General features: G+C 37.0%; 1 protein-coding gene across 4 annotated transcripts in view; it reads left to right on the top strand.

Annotated features, from left to right (window-relative positions):
* The first annotated feature begins 6,111 nt into the window (after nucleotides 1-6,111).
* Nucleotides 6,112-15,216, top strand: part of LOC150092475 (membralin-like) — a 452,321-nt gene continuing 443,216 nt past the window's right edge. Inside the window, exon 1 of one of the 4 annotated variants that reach the window (XM_090414438.1) lies at nucleotides 6,112-6,406. The gene's annotated coding sequence lies outside the window, so the exon portion shown is untranslated. Of the gene's footprint in view, nucleotides 6,421-6,516; nucleotides 6,617-7,257; nucleotides 7,378-15,216 lie in introns of those variants that run through there. The other 3 variants (XM_090414435.1, XM_090414436.1, XM_090414437.1) reach the window with 3 other exon arrangements.

Genomic DNA, 15,216 nt, shown 5'->3' with positions numbered 1-15,216 from the left:
TTATAGCGAAATGGGAGGTTGTTCTGCTCCAAATTGCATGTATGCGTATATATGTATCTATATATATATATATATATATATATATATATAGATAGATACATATATATGTATATATATACATATATATATATATATGTACACATAAATAAGTTATAAATTATCATTGACCTGCTTGCTTATTAAAAGTTCATATTGAAATATAAGAAAAATCTTATGAACTTGCATACAGTACATATATTGGAAATACTGTTATTCTATTACACAGATTCCCCCGTATGTATGTATATATATATACATATATGTAAACATAAATTACTTATAAATTATCATTGTTTCAAAGAGAATTACGAGTCATATGTCTAGTTTAGTTTTATTTTATTATTAATATTATTCCATGACACCTCCATGGAATCCCAAGACTCAGTTCCGTATTTTAAAGTACGGATTTAGACAATGCAGAATTTCTAAAATTAATAACAGTATTTTATCAAAATCGCTAATTCATATAAAGCAGTACAACCAATAATAAAGGACATGGGAAGTCTTTTTCTTTACGAATTCACTAAAAATGAATGCTTATGAACGTTATACAGCCACTTCAACTTACTGATAAATGATACGAGCTTTAACCGCCAAGATAGCTCCAAAATGGCGGCAAGTATGGGGGGGGGGATCTGTATATATATATATATACATACATACATACAATTTGGAGCAGAACAACCTCCCATTTCGCTATAAAGTCGAAAAAATCAAGAGCTCGAACGAATGCGACTGTGGACGACCCTAGATCCAAAATGGCGGCAAGTAAGCATACCTTCTATTTAGAGCCTTAGAACTGAATTTTCAGTTTTGATTACTCATAAGTTGGTACCCTGCTTTCCTGTTTCATAGATTGGTACGTAACCGGAAACAGGAAGTTGAGTTCACTTTCGATTGCTTCCAATATCGGTTTATCAATTCCATGTTCACTCTGCAACAGGCAGGTGTGCACGTGAGTTTTGAATTAATCAAAGTTAAATCAGTGCAATCATTGTTCAAAATGAGTAAAATAAGTAGTTACTTTATGCAAATGAGAAAAAAAAGTAAGGCTGAAGAAGCAGAAATTGTTGAATCTACTTGTGATCCTGTAAAACAGAAAACTAGAAGGCTCTAAAATACACTTGGTGAAGAGGGTCACGAGACCAAGACCGAAGATCCACGTGGTCAAAAGGAAGCAGCTTCTGATAATGATTGGCCCCATTGTTGGGGACATTTGCAGAAAAATAATTTCTTCGAGAGAAACGAGTGGCTGTATGTCAATAATAAAATGTTGGGCTGGAAAGTATGTCCTGATGTCGGAAGTCTTGCCGTCGATAAACACATGGGAACCAAAATTTCAGCGAAGTGCGCAAATGGTAAAATCAGTCATTTTGGAGAATCTCTCAAACAACAGTTAATGTCATTAAGAAAAAAGATTTACGATCATAAGTAGAGTGCAGATCACGAGGACCCTGCATAGGAAGCGGGAATAACGCGTAGTGGAAGAGAGATAGAAGGAGAGTGCAGCGCACAAAGCTTACCAAAAAATAAAATCTGAAGCAAAAAACGAAACATTAGAGAAAGGTTTCCTAAATACTTTGTGTAATAATAAAGGCGTAACAGGAAAAGCGTTTCGAACCGCTTACAAAGTTGAGAGGAGAAATCAATGATTTAACCACTTTGAAGATGAAATAAATTTACAGGAACTTAATGGCCTAGACATGGGATATATTCTTCATTCTGCAAATGCTTGCATTAATTGTGAGCCATATTGCAAATGAAATGAGAAAAACATTAATAGACAATATAGTGAACTCCAAGAACAAAATATCGTTACTTGTTAATGAATCGACAACTGTGAGTTACACAACAATATTGGTTGTTATTCTTCGTGTAGTTCTTCCTGAACGTTCGGCTCTTGTGTGTCTTTTCCTAGATTTGATCGAATTATCAGATGTAACTGCTAGAGGAATTCTAAACTCTTTAATTAGTCATCTTGAGTGTTTAGGATTATCTGAAGATTACTTAAAGGAGTATTTATTGTCTGCAACTTGTGATGGTGCAGACATGTTGTTTGTGTGCATAATGGTGTAAGGAGACTAATGCAAGAGAAGTTTCCTAGTGCTATTTTCTGGCATTGTGCTAGCCATTGATTTGAATTGTCTGTTAGTGACACAGTGAACAATATGACAGGAATAAATCGCTTTAAGAGTTTCATGGACCAACTTTATGTGACTTGTTATGCTTCACCTAAGAATGCTATGGAATTGCAGGAATGTGCAGTGACTCTAGAACTTCAACTTCTTAAAATTGGCAGAATTTTAAGCACTAACTGGATTGTCTCTAGCTTTCACTGTTTCTGCAGTGTGGCAAGACTTTGAAGCTCTCGTCCATCACTTTCTGGAGGCAGAAGAAGCAAAACAGATCGCTTTCTTTATGAGGGCCTTTTAAGAAAAATAACGTCATACGAGTTTGTTCTTGATTTGGGCCTTATGTGTGATGCTTTCCAAGAACTTAGTGAACTAAATCTAGATTTAGAAGAGAGAAATATTGACTTGTACAAAGCAGACAGGAAGTTAAAGAATATAGTTCAAATTTTTGACGAAAGAATATTTGAAAATCCTGGTTCATACTATGGTATTTCTCTTCAAAGTCAGAAGAACATTAAGTTCAAAGGGATTAAGCTCCACAAAAATGAAAGACACAGTCCTGCAATAAGTTCATCTGCTTTCTATAAAAGTCTGAAAGAAGCTGTTGGAAAGCGTCTGCTTGAAGGAGATGATGCTGATTTGCCTGAATGTGCTAAGATTTTAGATTCCAACTATTGGCCAGAAAATCCAGAAGCATCTGACATTTGGTGAAGCTGAAATTAAAAAGTTAGCACGCAAAGTTCGCTTAAATCAAAGAGAAGCAGTTCGTGGTTTTCGTGAATATCTTCAAGAAAATAAAGTCCCGGACATACCACTTCCTCTAAAGCACACTTTGGGCACAATTGCAATATCTTCCAGTGAATGTGAAAGGGGTTTTTCTCAGATGAATCTTATAGTAACTTCATCTAGGTCATCTCTGCTTGTACGGACAAATTCTGCACTGATGTTAATCAGGATAGTAGGACCTCCTCTCACTCAATTCAACCCTAGCAAACATGTGGCCTCATGGCTGCTCCGAGGTCGTCATTCTGCAGTTGATACCAAAAGCAAGAAGCGATCTAGAGACGACGAGGGTATATCGGAGGATATGTTAAAAGTGTGAAGTTGCTGTAATAACATCTTCATGGTGAGTACCGGCACCTTTTTTCCTAGAAAAAAGCACTGCCTAGGAATATTAGAAGCATAATATTCTCCACTCAAACGTTAAACAACAGGCAGCATCAGAATATATCAGAAGAGTTAGAAATATTCTGAAAACAAAACTAAATGGATTAAACACAATTAGAGCAATGAATTCTTGGGCAGTAACCAGTGATCCGATACACATCTGGCATAATAGATTGGACAAAAGAAGACCTGGACAAGCTGGACCGCAAAACTAGAAAACTAATGACTGCGCATCATGCATTACATCCGCGAAGTGATGCTGACCGGTTGTACCTACTGAGGAGAATAGGTGGAAGGGGTTTTCCACAATCTGTCTCACTTGCATCACTCTGATGCAAGTGAGACAGATTGTGGAAAAAGAAGAAATTAGTTTAAGAAGTTACATGGACAATAGCTCTGTGCCAATGCTTCAAGCAATTACACAAAAGGGCTTTCTAAAAGCAACAGAAAACAAATCCGATTACAAAAGAGGAACAACAAAATAACCGATATGTGCGCTGGAAAAATAAACCCTTGCATGGCTAATTTTTTCTAGATACTGAGGACAAAATTGACGTGAACAAGACGTGGCAATGGCTACAATACGGGTACTTTAAAAAAGAAACAGATGGATTTATTCTAGCAGTTCAAGAACAGACATTACATACTAATACAATCAAAGCAAAAATTTTGAACATCAATAATAACAGCAATTGCAGATTATGCGATCAGAGAGATCAGACTGTACAATATCTAATCAGTGCCTGCAGCAAAATAGCTCAAACTGACTATCAATACCGCAATGATCAAGTGGCCAAAATAATTCATTGGCATGTATGCAAAAAATATGGCTTTCCTACTTCTGATAACTGGTGGTAGCATAAAATAGAGACTGTATTGGAAAACGAAACAGCTTAAATTCTCTGGGACTTTAGAATACAAACTGATAGGCATTTGGAACACAATAGGCCTGATATCACAATTATCGAACATCGACAGGTTTGGATTATTGATATCGCAGCACTCAGTAATAACAATATTAACAACAAAGAACTGGAAAAACTTACTAAATAATGAGATCTGGCAATCGAAGTTGGCCGACTGTGGCTTAAACACACCAAAGTCATCCCAATAGTTATTTGTACTTGGAGCAACTTAAAAGAAGCTATCCAACTATTTACAGCAATTAAACATCAACGAAGTGACCCCATATGACCTACAAAAAAAAAAAAAAACAGCATTACTTCGAACAGTCCATATTTTACGACGCTACCTGGCGGACTATTCTTAGATTCCTGGGTAGAATCTGAATTGTTCTGTATCACCAGTCAAATTTTTGTTTATATGATATCTTGTTTCGATTGTGTATCAATTATGTGAATAATAATAATAAACGTGTCCGCGTGGTTAGCCTAGTGACTGTGCGCTTTTCAACCATATGCCTGGGGAAGGAGTGTCCTAAGTTCGATTCCCGTCGGTGACGTGAGGAGCTGAAGGATCTTTCTCAGCCAGTCTTGGGCGTGGACATTAGGGTTTTTTCCCCAGTTTATCCTGGGGTTTTTCATCCTGCAAAGCAGGCAAACCAGCCTTGAGAACTCAACACTACAGGACATAGGATACACCGGGGTGTAGTATTGACCACCTTATCCTGTGAACGGTTTGAGGTCCTTTGATTAATAAACCCTCGACACCACAATAACGGTAAAATAAACCACGGTAAAAGAGAGTAAAAGGAAGATGAGATGAGATGAATAATAAAAGTGAAACTCGGTGTTTTATCTGCAAAATAGACAAACTAGATAGAAGAATACGTGCAGTTAACAGGTGTTATTCTTTTCATAATATATTGACCATATAGCATGAGTTGCTTTGTCCGTAATTCCAAACAACCACAGCCACCATACCTTGATGAAATTTGACTTCATACTTTTTCGCCTGTATGTCTTATAGAATCTTAAAGTGGAGTGGGTTCTGTTTAATGAAGGCATGTTAATAGCCATATCAGTAGTTTCTAATCTTTATAAATATCACTGGACAAAAAAAAAATTATGTACTGGCATTTATAAAGATTAATAGTATTAAAATATGGTTAGGTCCCCCCCCCCACCGGTTATTAAGAATATTGCACATTTACCATAATAATGAATTCAATAGGAATATTATTTCTGGACCCAGAAATTCAAATCCCTCAATACTGAGAGGCCTCGTAGCTAGTTCGGTTAAATTTCTTACAGTTCGTGTAGTTAGGCAAACGTTTACACTATATGAAACGAAAAATCGCAATTACGTTTTGTGAACTTTCGGTAGTTAGTCGAGATTTATGGATGCCTATAATAATACGAATACTAAATATAAAGGGCCAACAGGCTTCATTTCGGCGATATAAGCATACATTTCCTAGGAAATGTGTTTTTACATTATGGAAAATACCAAGAATACCGATCAGAACTTTACCCACTTTTGCAACGAGTTGCCCATGTTTGTACTACGTTCTGGGACTACTTACATTGGCTCACGCTAGTATTCGCCGATACTTTTATAGTTTTTTATACTATATTCGGCATGAAACTCCCTGATTCCAATCTTTGAGTTTCTTATTCGGTTTTAAAACAATGTGGGATCTAATATGCCCTTAATTTAAATAACGAATACTAATTTTCATTTACTTGTTAATTGCAATTTAACTATACTAGGCGCGGGTTATACTTTTATGACCTCGGAGTTTTACCAAACTACCCCGTGTAATGTACAACTGGTCCCACAAGGCCGATTGCACGACCCACTCGGCAATTTTGGAATCTGCCAGTGGATCTCATTCTGAACTCGTGTGGTGGTTATTTATTTCTAAGTTTTCTAAGTGTAAATGGATCAATTAAATGGTTGCAAACATTTCACATTATTTACTCATTTATTTGTTTGAGTTCACAAACTGATTTCCCCCGATTATTACAGTCATACAAAGCTTGATAAGAGTTCCTAAAAATAGCAGAGAAACAAATTTTTCCTGTAGAAACGCTGTGTGCGATTACGATAATATGTAATCCAGCAAATAAGCATAGATGTCTTTATACAACGAATTTTGTTATCAGGTTCAGCTTGTTCCGTGAGTCTTTAACTATTTTCATTTTTTTAAAAAATTTATTTCAGTTATGCAAGCGTATCGCTAGATATCACACTAACTCGCACCTAACCTTCTTGTTACTAATAAACCTTATCTATTAAATATGTACATTGTGCACCTACGACTGATTTTTGATGTGTTATAGATCCATGCGATTTTTATGCAGATTACAATATTGGTAAAGGCGAATCAGTTCTTCCAGATGTTTGTGCTGTACTAAGAATTTATATCGTTTCATGTTTTATCATTGGTGATATTGGCATTAGGCTAAAATTTATTTGAAAAGCAAATTTGAGTATGATATCGGTGAGAATGAGAATCGTTATATGGCTTTTACTCATTGGATTTTACTACAGAACGAGTCAAAATGCATTCGTGCAATTTATATAAAAAAAAGAAAAAAAAAAAAGATATTTTCTATACTGAACTTAGAACTGACAAATTATGATTAAATCGAAAAATATTTTCCTTTGTTTTCTTAGAACACAGCACCTAGTATCCTGATTTAAAATTAGAATATTTTTCATTTTTTCATACCGATTATCTTACAATTAAAAAATAAGCATTTGAATCATTAAATCAGAACGTATTAACTGTTCTAAAGCATAAGGTGCTTAGGTTTTATTATTATTCCCAAGCGTTTTTTTTTTTGCTGATCACCAGCTGTTTATATATTGTCATGCTTTATATACAACATGATATTGTTTTTTGTGGATCTTAGTGTCCATTACCAATTTCAGTAGCGATGTAACTTTTTTTTTTGCTCTGGTAATACTGAAGCAAAATCATCCAGTGCTGTGGTGCTCTTAAATATGCCATCAAAGTTAAAGATTGCCTTCCTCAAGTTTGACAGCAAAATTGGCACTACAATTTTGCTTAAGTAGTCTTTCAGTTACATATTATTAATTTGTTATTAGGGATCCCATTGGCATCACAATGGTAATTACGTATGATTCAGTTAATAGCCTGAAAACATTGCAATTTGTTGATCCAGGTTTTTATGAAATAAGAAAACTCTGTGTAGATGAAATTGAAAATTAATTTAGTGATAGTGATGATAGACTGATAAATAATAACGATACATACTCTAAAATTCAAGAACTATATGATGTGTGTGTGTGTATATATATATATATATATATATATATATATATATATATATGTAAATAAGTTTTTTAACTTGGGTAATGTATATTAGGGTTACCAAGTAATTTTATAAACTTGGTTATTTTACTCCATCATTTTTTTATTTTATTTTTTATTTTTTTATTTTGGTTTAACCAATAAGAATACAATTTGGTCGGCTAAATCCCAAATTGCCAGCTGTCTGAAAAATCTGAAAACAAACCCCAACTCAACATCACCAGAGTTAAAGATCGGTACTATCAACGTAAGAAGCCTGAATGGCAAAGAAATGGAGCTAGCTGAGGAATTAGATAAGTACCAGATCGACATAATAGGGGTGACTGAAACAAAAAAGACCAAAACTGGTGAGATCTTTCTGAGCAATAAATACAAAATGTTATATTCAGGCAATGACAATCAAGGAAAAGAAGGAGTAGCCATAGTATTCAACACAGAATATGAGGCTAATCTTCTTGAATGGCAGTCAGTCTCAAGTAGAGTAATGTGGGCAAATACGAGAATGGGGAACTGGACAATGAGACTTATTTGTGCCAATGGTCCCACAGAAGGTTCTACTGAGGTAGAAGTGGAGGAATTTTTTGAGGTTTTAGAAAAAGCAACTGACACAATGAAAAAGGAAAAGTTGGTCCCTGTTGGGGATCTAAATAGCAGAGTGGGAAATGATTGTGAGACATACAAAAATATTTTGGGAAAATTTGGAGAAAAGAGCAAAGCTAATAATAATGGCAAATATCTGTTGGATTTCTGCTCAGGACATGGACTGGTTATTACTAACACCATGTTCCAACATAAAAATGTGCACAAATTCACATGAAGAGAAGAGGCTAGGAATAAGAAAAGTCTCATTGACTATGTTATTGTTGATAGTGATGTTTTTTCCCTGGTGCAGGACACCAGAGTGTACAGAGGATTTGAAATTGGAAGTGATCACTTTATCCTGCTCAAGAACAAGTTGCCCTGGTGTTGCATCACCTTTAGATGTTCAGGCGCAAACTTAACTGTTTGCTTACTTGGGATTAGGAGTAAAATAACCAAGTTTATAAAATTACTTGGTAACTCTAATATATATATATATATATATATATATATATATATATTTATATTTAGTTCAGACTGATAAGTGATCACATGATAGACTCAGAAACACCAAGACTATAGCTTGGGTTATTTGGCAAGTTATTTGAGTGAGATGTTAGAAATGTTGTTGCTAAAGAGAGAAGAAAGGAATACTGTATGTTGCATGTACGCTGGTATCCATAACCTAAGAATGAATACTATTTCTGAAGATTGCACCTACAAATTCTGATGAATTAGCTTGTGGCAGTTTGTATAACTGACGATTTAGAGTCGAAAGTAGGTACACATTCACATTTTCAAATCATGTGCAAAGGGTCACGTGGTAGCATTCAAAAGGATAAAAGGCTGTGCTAAGTGAATTGTATTTGAAGGAAGTTCTTTTTGTGAAGGAATAAAGTTGCAAACTTAGATGTCTTGTAATTTCTCAAAGACATCATGTATATGATTTCACATGGGGAAGAAATATTGGAAAGCTTAAAGAAGGCTGCAGAATTATTGATATTGCCAGAGTTTGGAATCCTCACCATGTCAAACCAATGGAATGTGTTCCAGACGTTTGCTAAGAGGTTGCCCTCACTCTACCATGGAGCACGAAGACAGATTTTTGGTTGGTTATAACAGCAAAATTTAATTGACACACAATGGCAGTTCAGCTTTCAAGTCAGCCCAATTCAAGCACAGGTGTGCAGATACTCAGTGGCAAGACGTCTGCAACAAGTAGGCATATATGCCCTAGGACTTGTGGTCTGCATCCCTTTATCCACAGCTCATCTTCAGTGTTGTATCCAGAAAGATTGGACAAGACACCAATGAGCTAATGTATTCTTCATAGATATGAGTTGTTTTAGTCTTTCCTCTGATTTTAGATGACACTTGATTTGGAATGAAAGTGGTTCTGCTTACCATTGCGGGAATGTCTTTGAAAGGGATAAATATGGTGGTGCTGAAGTCATCATGGTGTGGGGAGGCATTATGATTAATGGATGCACTAAGCTACAAGTGCTAGGAAAAGGGACTGACTGGTGAACAGTATTGCAACAAAGTTCTTCAACATCATGTTCAATTGTTCCATGTGTGCTGTAGACAAATTACTTTTTATGGATGACAGTGCCACCCCACATTGTACAGGAGCAGTGGAGATACTTCTGGAGACTGAGGATATTAATTGAATCGAGTGGAACTTATGTCCACATTTGGCTGTAGTCATGAAAATTTTTTCATATAGAGGTAAAAATGTAGTTCGTCTTTAGGTTTTGGACAACAGTATATATGATAATAACTTAGCTGAGAAGAATGGTGTTATTGATTAATGAAGTGAGAAGATGCAGGAAGATGCAGAGGTTTGGGATCCAGTTGAAGAGGTTAAGATGCAAGTACATGTTTTAAGAGATTGCCTTTTGGTGAGAGGAAGAATGTTTTGAATCAGTGAAACTAGTGACTAAGAAGAGATTGCATATCCTGAATAGAGATTGCAGTTATGCCCACAGGGAGTACTCATAATTTACTGATTACCAGAAGAAGAATTTTTTAAAAAGTCTCATTTTATTATATGCTTATATATGAGTCAAAAGACTCATCATGGGAGGATGTTCTTCCTAGGAAACACAAAGTCTATCAAGACACATCATGGGAAGTCCCTCCTAGGAAGCACAAGGTCTATCATACCACTCCTTAAACTCATTGACCGTTCTTACTCTACCACTCTAACAGGCAATGCATTCCATGGTTCAACCACTCTCCATGCAAAGAAACCATTCCTCACCCTCTTGCTCACAGCCTCCTTTTGTAACTTCCAGGGATGGCCCCTTGTCATGACTCCTTCCCGCTGTTCAACTTCTATCTACCAAACTCTGCAGTCCACATTCCCTCAGCCGATGCTCATAACTAATATTGTACAATCCCGAAACCATCTTTGTTATCCATCTTTGTACCCTTTCCACAGTTAATATCCCCTTCAAATCCTGGGGACAAAATCTGAGAACAATAGTCTAAGTGTAGTCTGATCAGGGTCTTATACAACAGAATGATAACTCTTTTATCTCTGCAGGTCAGCGTCCTTCTCATTATTGCAGCAATCCTCTGTGTTAACTTCACTACCTTTGCAATATGGCCCCTGAATTTCAGATTTCTATCAATCATCAACCCCAGATCTCTTGTTTCCTCCACTTCCTCCAGTACAACTCTATCAATAGAGTATGAAGTGTCCCAAACCTCAAGACCTTACATTTTGCTGCATTAAACCGACAGCTCCCCATTTATTTGCCCATCTGTCTAGCTTATTCAAATCCTCTTCCAGGGCTACCACATCTGCACTATTACTAATAACCCTTCCCAGCTTCACATCATCCTCAAACAACTGAATACCCCCCCCCCCTGCAATCCACTGACAATCTCATTGATATACAGGTTAAACAATATAGGTCCCACTACTGAGTCCTGTGGGACCCCACTTGTAACCTTTTGCTCCTTGAAACTGCCCCACCATACACAAGTCTCTGATACCTATTGGACAGCCAATCCTGAATCCAAACTTAAATATCAGCTTATCATGTGGCACCCTGTCAAGCCTTCTCTAAATCCAAGAAACTGGCAGTAGCTTGTGTAAGTAGATAAGGAAAAGAGTACTTTCCTTTATCTACTGCTCTTGTAACTTTATTATAAAAGGCTAGCATATTACCAAAACAAGAGTGCCCCTTAACAAATCCACGTTGACTCTCACAGATTACATTACTTTCATCTGCCCAATGCTGTATACGGTCCCTCACTAATTTCTCCACGATCTTAACAACTACTGATGACACACAAACTGGCCTATATTTAGACACTTCCAGTCTGATACTGCTCTTATGCAATGGCACTATTCTTACCTTCCTTCCATTCCCTGGGCACCTTTCCTGTAGCCAGACTTTCATTGAAAAGCCAGGTCAAAGGAGCTCCCAGTTCTTTTGCACAGTTCTCTCAAAACTCTTGGTGAAATACCATTCAGTCCCACAGCTTTACTAACACACTCTCCTCTAAACCTCGAACCTGACCTATCCCTCTAGTATTCCTCCCATCATGACGGGAGGAATCTTTATATGGACTTTTTCAATCGAAGGTGAGTTTGCCGATCTCATACAGAGGTAGCACGGTTTTTTCTCCCGGAAACTTGGGTTTTTCATCCCGCATACAGACAAATTGGCCCTTCAGAACACACGCAATTTACAGACAAAAAATACTAGCTGTGGTGGTGGGCAGTAGATGGCGCTGATGTAGATGATTGGCAGTAGAAGATCAGTGTAGTGGTGGAGAAGACGGAGAGTTATACAATAGGTGTCCTGCCGCGATGAGGCTTCGGGCTCCTTGGAGGTGTCACGAATAATAATAATTAAAATTTACTCCTCCAGGATGAAATACTCCAATAAAGTGTTCATTGAACAATTCCACTATGTCCTTTGCATCTGTCACTCTGTGCCCATTTTTATCCCATAATGTCATTCTTCCACAGTCATTTCTCCTGCTACTGGCCACATAGCTAAAAAATTCCCTAGGATTTTCTTTTGATAAGGGCCAATCTCTTTTCATATTCCAGTTTTGCCTTCCTTGCCATACTAGTCACTTTCCTGGCTTGTGTCTTATATTCTTCATGCAGCCAGACTTTATGTAGGTCACAGCCATCTTACATATTCTTATCTGTTGAGGGCTAATGATTTGCCTCTGTGTGAACAATGCAATACTCATTTTACCATTATCCATGTTCTGATAGAGTGTTGTTTAAAAAAAAAAAATAAATAAAATAAAAAATAAAAATGCAGGTTTTACTAATTTTCTGAGACATATATACTCAGGCAAATCTTGTCCAACTTGTACAGATTGCATGAAAATTTAAAATTTTTACAAAAAATTAATTTGTACAAATGAAATTTGCTTTCTTATACATAACGTTATTTACTTATTTTGCTATTTATATTTTATTGCCTTGCGTGCTGCTGTAACCATTGTAATGGTTCAGTATGACCTTTGCTATCCTTGTATCAGTAAACCACAAATCAGCCAACCAACCTGCTAGAACAAGACTGCATGGTCACTTTCCCTGATCAGAGAATTGGTGTCTACTGTAGTTATGAATACATCTTCTGATGCTATTACTGGATCCAGCACTCTTAAATCCTGGTATCCTTCCCCACTTCATCAAAGCTGGTAATTATGACAGATTTAGGAGACAGTTTTTGAGCAGTGTCATGGCTTAAGAAGCTACAAGAAAAGAATGTCAGTAGTTCATGGTAAGTGCTCCTTTATAGAGCAGGAGCTGAAAAAAAAAAGTGCAGTGAATATAAAGAAAAAGTGATCAGAATACTCACAAGCAGTACATAGTACAGGCAGGAAGTATGGTGACTAGTGTGGCTTAAAAAAAAAAAAAAGGCTAAATTAGATTATGAGAGAAGATTAGCTAAGCAGATCAAAATAAATCCATCCAAAAGAATTGTTTCATTATTTAGCAAATAAGAGGAAGAATGATTATCAAAGGGTACCTTTAATGATGGTTGATGATAGGAAGGTGACAGAATCCAAAAAAATAGTAGAATTACTAAATGACCACTTTGCAACTGTGTATCATCTTGGTGGAGACCTTGAACTTGCTAATGTGACAGAGACCGATGTAAGAATTGAGATAGATGAACTGGAGGTGCTCAGCATATCAAAAAATCTGAATGTAAATACAGCAGTGGGACCAGATAGCATATCAGCCTGTGTGTTACGAGAATATGCAAGAGAATTGGCACTGCTCTGGACAAAGTTATTATTATTACTACGGGCGACTCCAAGGAGTCCTTAGACTCATCGAGGGAGGCTCTAAACATCATGTCCACAACTATTCGACATTCTCACAGTATCTATCATACCTTGCCTTGAACTCATTCACTGTAATAGCACCCACAACAGACTCTGGCAGCTTATTCCACTCATTTACCACTCTAAAAGTAAAGAACCCAACTCTAACACCCTTACTAACCACACTCTTGCCCAGCTTCCATAGATGTCCCCTAGTCCTCCCACCACCAGTCCTGATCTCAAAAATATCCTCTGAAGTAATCCTAGAAACCTTTCAGCAATTTGAATGTCTCAATCATATCTCCTCTTTTCCGCCTATCAACCAATTTCTGCAACCCACAAATCTTCAACCTGTTCTCATAATGTTCATTCCATAGACCTGCTATCATCTTGGTTACTCACCTCTGGATCCTCTCAACCTGCTCGCCATCAAGAAGAAACCTCGGTGACCAAATCTGGGCACAGTAGTCGAGATGAGGTCTTATCAAGGCTCGGTACAGAGGAACAACAACTTGCTTATCTCTGCTCATCAAACTATTCTGCAGCAACCAAGTGATTTGGTTAGCTGAATTAGCCACTTTTGCAATGTGCCCCCCTAAACTTCATCTCCCTATCCACCAACACTCCCAAGTCCCTGGCCTCATCAATCTCCTGGAGTACAGTTCCACCAATGTGGTATACTGCTCCTAATCTTTTCATCCCAAAATGCATAACCTTACATTTTGTCACATTAAATTGACATCCATTGTCTTTAGCCCAGACCTCCAATCTTTCCAAATCATCCTGCAAGATTTTGACATGTTCTGCATTCACCATTGCCCTACCCAACTTTGCATCATCAGCGAACAAATGAACTGTTCCTCTTAGACCCTTCCCTATATCGTTAATGAACAAATTAAACAGCAGTGGTCCAAGAACAGAACCCTGCGGCACACTACTAGTCACAGGCCATCTTTTGAACTCTGCTTCTGAATAAACTACTCTCTGATATCTCTCCATCAAGTTGTTTAGTCTAATCTCAGTTCTGGCAAGGTTCCAAAGGAATGGAAAGAAGAGATAGTTCCATTTCATAAAGGTGGCTCCAAGACAAATAGCACGTTACAGACCAATTAATATCTCAAAAGTGGCAGTTAAAATATTGGAAAACGTTGTTAAAGGTAAAATCCAGCAATGGTTGGATACGAATACAGTACTCTGTGATGGATGCCACAATTGGGAATGAATATGAATTTGATGTCATCAATGTGGGTGGCTGATAGAGAGATACTAGAGAGTAGTATATGGTATAGTAGAATGAGGATGATTTGGGGAGCATCTGAAGGCTGTACGAGATCTACTATTAGTTTGTATATCTGTCATGTAGGAAATGATTTAAGGGAGGAGATTTTCAGTTATTTGCTGAAGATGCAAAACTGGAGAGGGTGGTAGTTCATAAAGGTTGATAAATTGGCATTGTAGACCAAGGATGACGATTGTCAATTTAGTGTAGGAAAATGTAAGTTTTTGTACTTTGAGTTGAAAAGATTACATATCAATGCTACTGGATTGCAGGAAATTGTTGAGGCTAGGGATTTGGGGATAATGGTGGACAGAGAGTTGAAGTTCAGAGGGCATATTGCAAAAGTTGGGAAATATCTCACAGGATTATGTTGATGTTGAGAAATGCAAGCACAGATTACTATATCTCTTTATAAGGATATGATTCAACCATCTTGACTACCATGCACAGGTTTGGTCACCTGA

The sequence above is a fragment of the Typopeltis vanoorti genome, chromosome 25, assembly GCF_054136105.1.
Source record: "Typopeltis vanoorti isolate ZY-2024b chromosome 25, IOZ_Tvanoo_1.0, whole genome shotgun sequence".
NCBI classification, from domain to species: domain Eukaryota; kingdom Metazoa; phylum Arthropoda; class Arachnida; order Uropygi; family Thelyphonidae; genus Typopeltis; species Typopeltis vanoorti.
The sequence above is the reverse complement of the archived record's forward strand: the minus strand, read 5'-3'. Positions and strand labels throughout refer to the sequence as shown.